The following is a 6636-nucleotide window of genomic DNA, read 5'->3' on the forward strand; positions in this document are numbered from 1 at the left end:
GATCAGTATATCATTTTCCATCTATCTCAATGCTTTCAAAGTGAAAATATAGAGAAGATACCGTAAAATACTCATGTGAGAGGATGGAAGCACGTGTCTTCATGAAAATTTTATATCAAATCATCATTATATGTTTTTTTTTTTTCATTAGACTTGTCTCTATCATTGTCTTGTCCATGTATTGTGCCCTTACATCCGCTCTTAGTTCCATGGTTTGTAATTCATGGCTTGGGGATGTTAATCTAAACCTGAAATGAACATACAAAATTAAAGGAATCACTCTGGTATCACAAACAATACCTTCTCTAAAATCTATCAATAGTAAGTTCTTGAACCTCATTCATAGGTGAATACCATTTTACCTCCAATGTGAGCCTACAGTTTTTATATTTATAATTTTCTCTTTCAATTTGATATGTTTTGGTTGTATATTTTGAGATCAATAACAAAAAAAAAGGTAAGATTAGCTTAAATGTTTCTCAAAACTTGGTGAGTGTGAGGTAATTTCTTAAAATGAATGTCAAGCTAAAGCGAACCTTTGATCTTACTTCATTGTTTAATATTTAAAGACACAATGATGAATGTGAGTGAAATTTTCTTGTAAGTATAAAGTTTTTTTGTTCTCGGAAAAGAAAAGAAAAGAACTAGAATGCTACTCCCTCATTATAAGATAAATATTTTTAATAGTGTTATCATAGTATATATAAAATCATTTTTGAAATTGTTAAGAGTATATAACATGTATCAATAAAATTTTAATATTTCTGATCTAGATTTGAAGAGAGATTGAAATGGATGTAGTGATTTTTGACATTAAAAATTTTTCCTTGGTTATATACCTTTCCTTCTTGATGATGGAGCTAAAATACAAATATGATGCCATAGCATATGAGAATGACATCATAGCTGACCCTTCTTGGTCAGCAATGTTTTTCCTCAAAAAGCACTGACACACAAACAAAATTGATGCTAGAAAAATGCTCAAGTTATCAATCCCAGACAATAGAATATTCTTCCTTCCACAACGTTTGGCTAAAGATATTCTATTCTCCTATGATAAACCCTTAGTAGCCTTAGAGAAGCTCAATATAGGATATCAATATTTCTATAGTTGTAGCTCCATTAATGCACGGGGGAAGTATATGCCACCCGTTGCATTTAAGAAAGTAAAATATCCAAGAAGTCTACTCTATGTATTAATGGAGCTATAGCTCCAAAAATATTGGTTTCCCTCAATATATTCCAAGGATCTGACACACCTATTTATATGAATCAGACTTAGGCATGTGAGAAAGTCCTGCAAGTAGTGGTGAGATCATATATTGTGCAACATCATTGGAATCATGATTGATTACACTACATCTAATTTGGGGAACAATCATGTGAATGGGTTAGAGACAAATGTACCCTTCAAGCTCAAGTCTAAATGATATACCCTCATGGGATTACTTTCTAAGGTAAATGTAGACACACACATCCATCGATTGTCTATTATGTCCATGAAACTCAACACACCACCACCACGCGGGTGTCTCTCAAGGGTAAACATGGTAGAAATGGAGAGGAAGTGATGATGTGTCACGCAGAGACAAGTTGGTGGAATCATCAACACTTGTCATTCCAAGTGATCAATGTCAAGGCCGGCAGTGCATCCTTTTGTCACTTCCTACTCCACAGTCAAGCCTAGTGGTGGATTCATTTGTCATGTCCTACTCCATGATCACATTAGTTGGCTTCATTCAAAGTATATTCTCTATTTCAATCCATTTTCATATCCTATTTACTATAATAACCCGAAGAGGGAGAAAGGAACACCAAATAAAATGAAAAGCCCAAAGGTTGTAAAAGAATAGTTTTTTTTTTTTTTTTTTTTTTTTTTCAAATTTTAATTTGCATAGATCCTTTTTAAAATATATATATTCCACCATTTGCACATGTATATTGTTTTTCCAACAAACACTTTTCCAAAATGAAATTATGAATGGTATGGGGTGGGCTTAATGGCAATTACACCTTCTAGAACCCATGGGCCCATGAAGCTATGATGATGAATGGATGCTAAAAACCCGATACAATCTTGATGGATACCATATGTACATTAATTTTGAATTTTGAATTTCGTCATGCTGCCATGGATTTGAATTTTACCACCCCACTCATTTCCTCAAGCCAACATGTATTTAGAGTTGAATTGACCCACCCACTCAATGTGAGATTCAAAATTCTAAATATATATCAAATCCCACTATAGTCAAAGGAGAATGAGTTGCAAGGGCTGAAGAAGTCATTCTTTCCATTCTTATTCTCAAACAAAGAAGGTATGAGATGAAGGAGAAAAATTTCACGTGCCTTCAATCTCATGATGACTTTTCTAGAGTGTATCTAGCAGGAAATAGTTTGGGTCAAAACATCATGCATCATGTGATTAGGAAGGCTAGTGACTAGAATATTCTAAATGTTAGAAAATTATATATTACAGAGAAATGGAACACATAAAATAATGCAGAAATATAAACACAGAAAATGCATAAAACAAGAGAGACACAGATATACGTGGTTCACCTAGTTTAAGCTACGTCCACAGAGAAACAGCTAGTCCTTCTTTTTATATTATCCAGCAAACTAAAGAGATACAACCAACAACAGATCCACTGTAACTCCCTCTCTGCTCTCAATCTCCTCTCTCTTCCTCACTCAGAATACAGATCTACATAGACGCAATATAATTCCCTCATATATAGTGAGGGGTTGCCTTCTAGGGAAAAAAACCCTCAATTAAACATAACTTCTACCCTCAGATCATCTGCCTAATGAACAGCCCAGATTGACTAGAAATTACTATACTTTTACAAGGAAATTTTACATCCCTTTTTAGATTCGAGGGTGCTACCCCCGAACCCCTGCCAGGGGACCACTAACCCCTGGACCCCCCTGTTATAGACATTTTTGTGCCTAACAGCATGAAACATGAAATGTCAATAATCTAAGGGATCCAAAGTCCCTAAACATGTTGTTCCCACCCCTAGAGGAACAAGGTCAGCAAACCACAGCACTGAAAATCAGTTCTCCACCCGGAAACACTCAAAAACAAGCAGTTTTGGATCATGTCAGCTGCTCCACTGAGCATCTGCGCTGAATGTCAACTGCTCCACTCTGTACCTGCGCTGAATGTCAAAACTAATGAAGGCTACCTACGCTGGGCGAGATTGGCCAAGTGGCACAGTCATTCTGCAAGGTGTCAACTGCCCAGGAAGCTTCCAAACTGACACTTGGGTCAAGGAATTCGCCTTGTGATGAGTAAGAGGGTCTTGATCTCCAAGTGGAAGCAAGAATCTCCAAGTGGACTCAAGAACTGAAGATTAACTAAAGTGGGAGAGGACACTAGTCAGCTTCATGCCAGCCTCAAGCTGACTCATCCTTTCTCCAAATCTCCTATATATAGAGCTCTCTCATGAGGTCTAAGGAGGCTGGAATTTTGTGCAAGTAAGGAAGTGTTGTTGGTTTGTGTATAGAACTATTGGGTGATTGCTTGAAGGAGGTGAAGAGGAGATTTCTTTCTGCTGGGAGGTGTTGCTGGATTGGGCCTATTATGGTTGTAACCCTCTCAGAACTTTACTTCTTCCATTAATAAAGTATTTGAGGTTCTTCTATATGCATGTGTCTTTATGGTGAATAGATGCTTGTATATTTGATTTATGCTAATCCCTGAATCGATTATGGATGTATGCTTCTTGTAGTTTCCTTTCTTTGTGCTTTTACAGGATATTTGTGTAGCTGGGCCGGTGAAAGAGCAAGGAGCTAGGAGCAAGCTGCAAGGAGTGAGGAATGGATCGACTATTAAGCGCAAGATAACGGTTAGTAGATCATCCTTCTCTTCTCTCTCTCATCCCATAAAGAAGTAATCTTGAATAGCTTTGCATTCAGTTGTTGCTGAGGTACTATCACCCTTAGAGTGGGATAGGGTCATTCCGTATTGGATACTTTTCCCAACAACAAATTGGCGACTCCGCTGGGGAGCGTATCTTGTTGGTTACTTGTGTTTTTGCTATTCATTTAATAAACAAAGGGAGTACCGAATCGAACTGTATTTGAATCTTTCGAATACAAAGTAGAGGGCAGCTACTCTAGCTCAGTTTCTGGGCAAGTTTATAATTTGAAGAGCTGATCCAAAAGGACTCTAATAAGCTCTTAGTGATAGCTTTTCATCCTCCTTATCATTCCTTAGTGTGTCCTTGACTGATAGCTTCTGATTTGAGCAAAAACTGTGAATTTTTGAGCAATCTGTGACCCGGAAACCACCACAAACGAAAGTTTTGTTCTTCAGTGCAGGCTGTACAAAGGCTGTTTGCATTTCAGCGCAGTTCCCGAAGGGGCTACCTGCGCTAAAGGTCAAACAGGTAGTGTTCCACCTGCGCTAGACCAGTCCTACCTAGTGCTGCTGGGGTTGCCTGCTGTGTCTTGCCTTGTTTTCACTCTTGTTTTTGTTGTTTGTTACCAGTCAGTAGGCCTATTTGAAACCAACTTTCCTTGTCACTATTCTGCCTCGGTTGTATAAAGAAACTGTGTTTGTTCTTTGTGTATTTCTTATACATTTACAGTTTCCCATAACGAAAGTGAACTAGTCTTGTTGTGGCCTCTTAGATCTAGACCTATGATAAAGTGTCGTTTTGATCTTAAGAGTTAGTTTGTTTGCTGTTCATAGCTGATTGAGCTTTTTCTTTCATCATATGGTTTGAATTCATATATTTCTAGTGTCGAAACAAGTAAATCTTAAGGTGTCTTTTGATTTTGGACAAGCTTGTTTGCTTTCACTTGAAATTGAATTCAAAATTATACAACAGCTTTCTTTTTGCATTTCACCAACATTAAGAAAGAGAAAATAAATACCTGCATCTTTGCATTTTGCATATAAGTTTGTATGTTGATTTAGGGAGAAAGTGCATTAGTGAGTGCTCTTTGATCTGTGTGAAAAGATTTTTGTCTCTCTTTTCCCTCAGTAGTTAAGATTTTCATAAGTCGAAAGGATTGAAAAAGCTTGCTTCTCATCTTAGACTGCATTTAGGAATTTGTATCAATACATCTCGTGGTGAACCTTGAAAGGCAAACTTTAAAAAATATCAACTTAAAATATATTGAATGAACCTAACAATGCTTTGAAACATAACGCAAACATCTAGAGGTCTAAGCTAGAGACGTGTTCCGGCGTCGTTAAACGTAGTGACTGTCGATCTCGACGAAGGTGGGTGATTCCTCCTGAGAGTCGGTGGAACTAATACGGACTTGTGCTCCCACGTACCATCGCGTATATATTGGGAGAACCCTATAGGAATAAAGCCTTTATCCAATAGGAAACCGTGTCGGCCGCCCTACTGATCGCAATGCAGTGAACACAGCATTCACGAAGATCGACCACCCATACCGTAAAACGTATTCTATGGTTTTGCGAAAGGTTTGGCACACCCTCTGCCTAGATCTCCAGAGAAGTTTCTTTTGGCCTTTTTCAAACTCTATAACTGAAAAAGTCCAACCGAACATTTTTCACTTTGGGCTCGTTAATACATCGAAGGAGACTAGAGTCATCTTTAGCTTTTTCTCGACTCTTAAAAAGTGAAAAAGCAAGTTGTGTCTAAAAGCATCTAATAAAATTCATTCAATTCGGAAACACAAATTTCCCCTTTTAATATTTTGGTTGATCGAGTAATCCGCAATCGTGGAAGAAATTCAATTGAAACCCCGTCGTTCGCGGAGGCTTACGAGTCAACCGTCTTTGTCCCCGGAATCGAAAACAGTACGGGCAAAGCGAACTCGTTTAACCGGTTCAAAATCTCCTTTGAAATTTAGAACAAGTGTTCCAACTGCAACTGAGGTTCCGGTTACTCCTAACATTTCTGGAAACCCTGCCTCTATAGAAGAAGTTCAACAGCCACAGAAGGACAGTAATACTGATCCTAGTCTGGGGGCAAATACTTGTGTAACTGAACCAGTTCCATCTGTAACCGGTCCAGAAAGTTTTGTTCCCCAAACAACTGTCGCTGTCAAAACAACCACTTCTTCGGCACCAGAAATATTTTACGGACCTGACGGTCTTCCTCTTCCACCGGGTTTGATTGCGATAGAGGAAATTGCAGAGGATCTGCAAGCAAGTACTCCAACTCATTTTGGAGTAGGGGTCACTCTCTTTCCTTCATCAGAGATTAATCCACCACAAGTGGAAGTCCCTGTAGAATCGCTAGGCAATCTATTGGATAGACTTAAAATGTCTAAACAACCGTCATCATCTAGGACTGTGTCAAATGACACAGCGATAGCAGAAGCCCCTGCCGTCACTCCAACGATGTTTGCCGGCATACCAGCTGTCCCAACTAGCTCTCAACAGCTAGAAGGAGTCCACCAAGGGACTATGTCGATAGTATGTTCTGTTCCAGTTTGTTCATCTGGAGTAACATCCGGTAATTCTTATGTTGAAACTCGACATATTGATCCTCATGGAGGTCAGTTTGGGCCATCTAGTCCTCAAGGACTAACAATCCCTCTAAGTTCCGGATTGTTACCATATGGGGGGCAGTATGCCCTTTCATTACCTCCTCCGGGAGGATATCCATATGGCATTTCTCAACAGTGTTCAGGTTATACTGG

The 6636-nt window shown here is 38.6% G+C and overlaps 1 pseudogene; it reads left to right on the forward strand.

The window, feature by feature from the left end:
- Positions 1-854: 854 nt before the first annotated feature.
- LOC149155793 (BURP domain protein RD22-like) lies at positions 855-1687 on the forward strand (annotated as a pseudogene).
- Positions 1688-6636: the final 4949 nt, after the last annotated feature.

The sequence above is a fragment of the Pinus tabuliformis genome, chromosome 9 (assembly GCF_031772625.1).
Source record: "Pinus tabuliformis cultivar Carrire ecotype Pingquan chromosome 9, CPIR1, whole genome shotgun sequence".
Lineage (NCBI taxonomy): Eukaryota > Viridiplantae > Streptophyta > Pinopsida > Pinales > Pinaceae > Pinus > Pinus tabuliformis.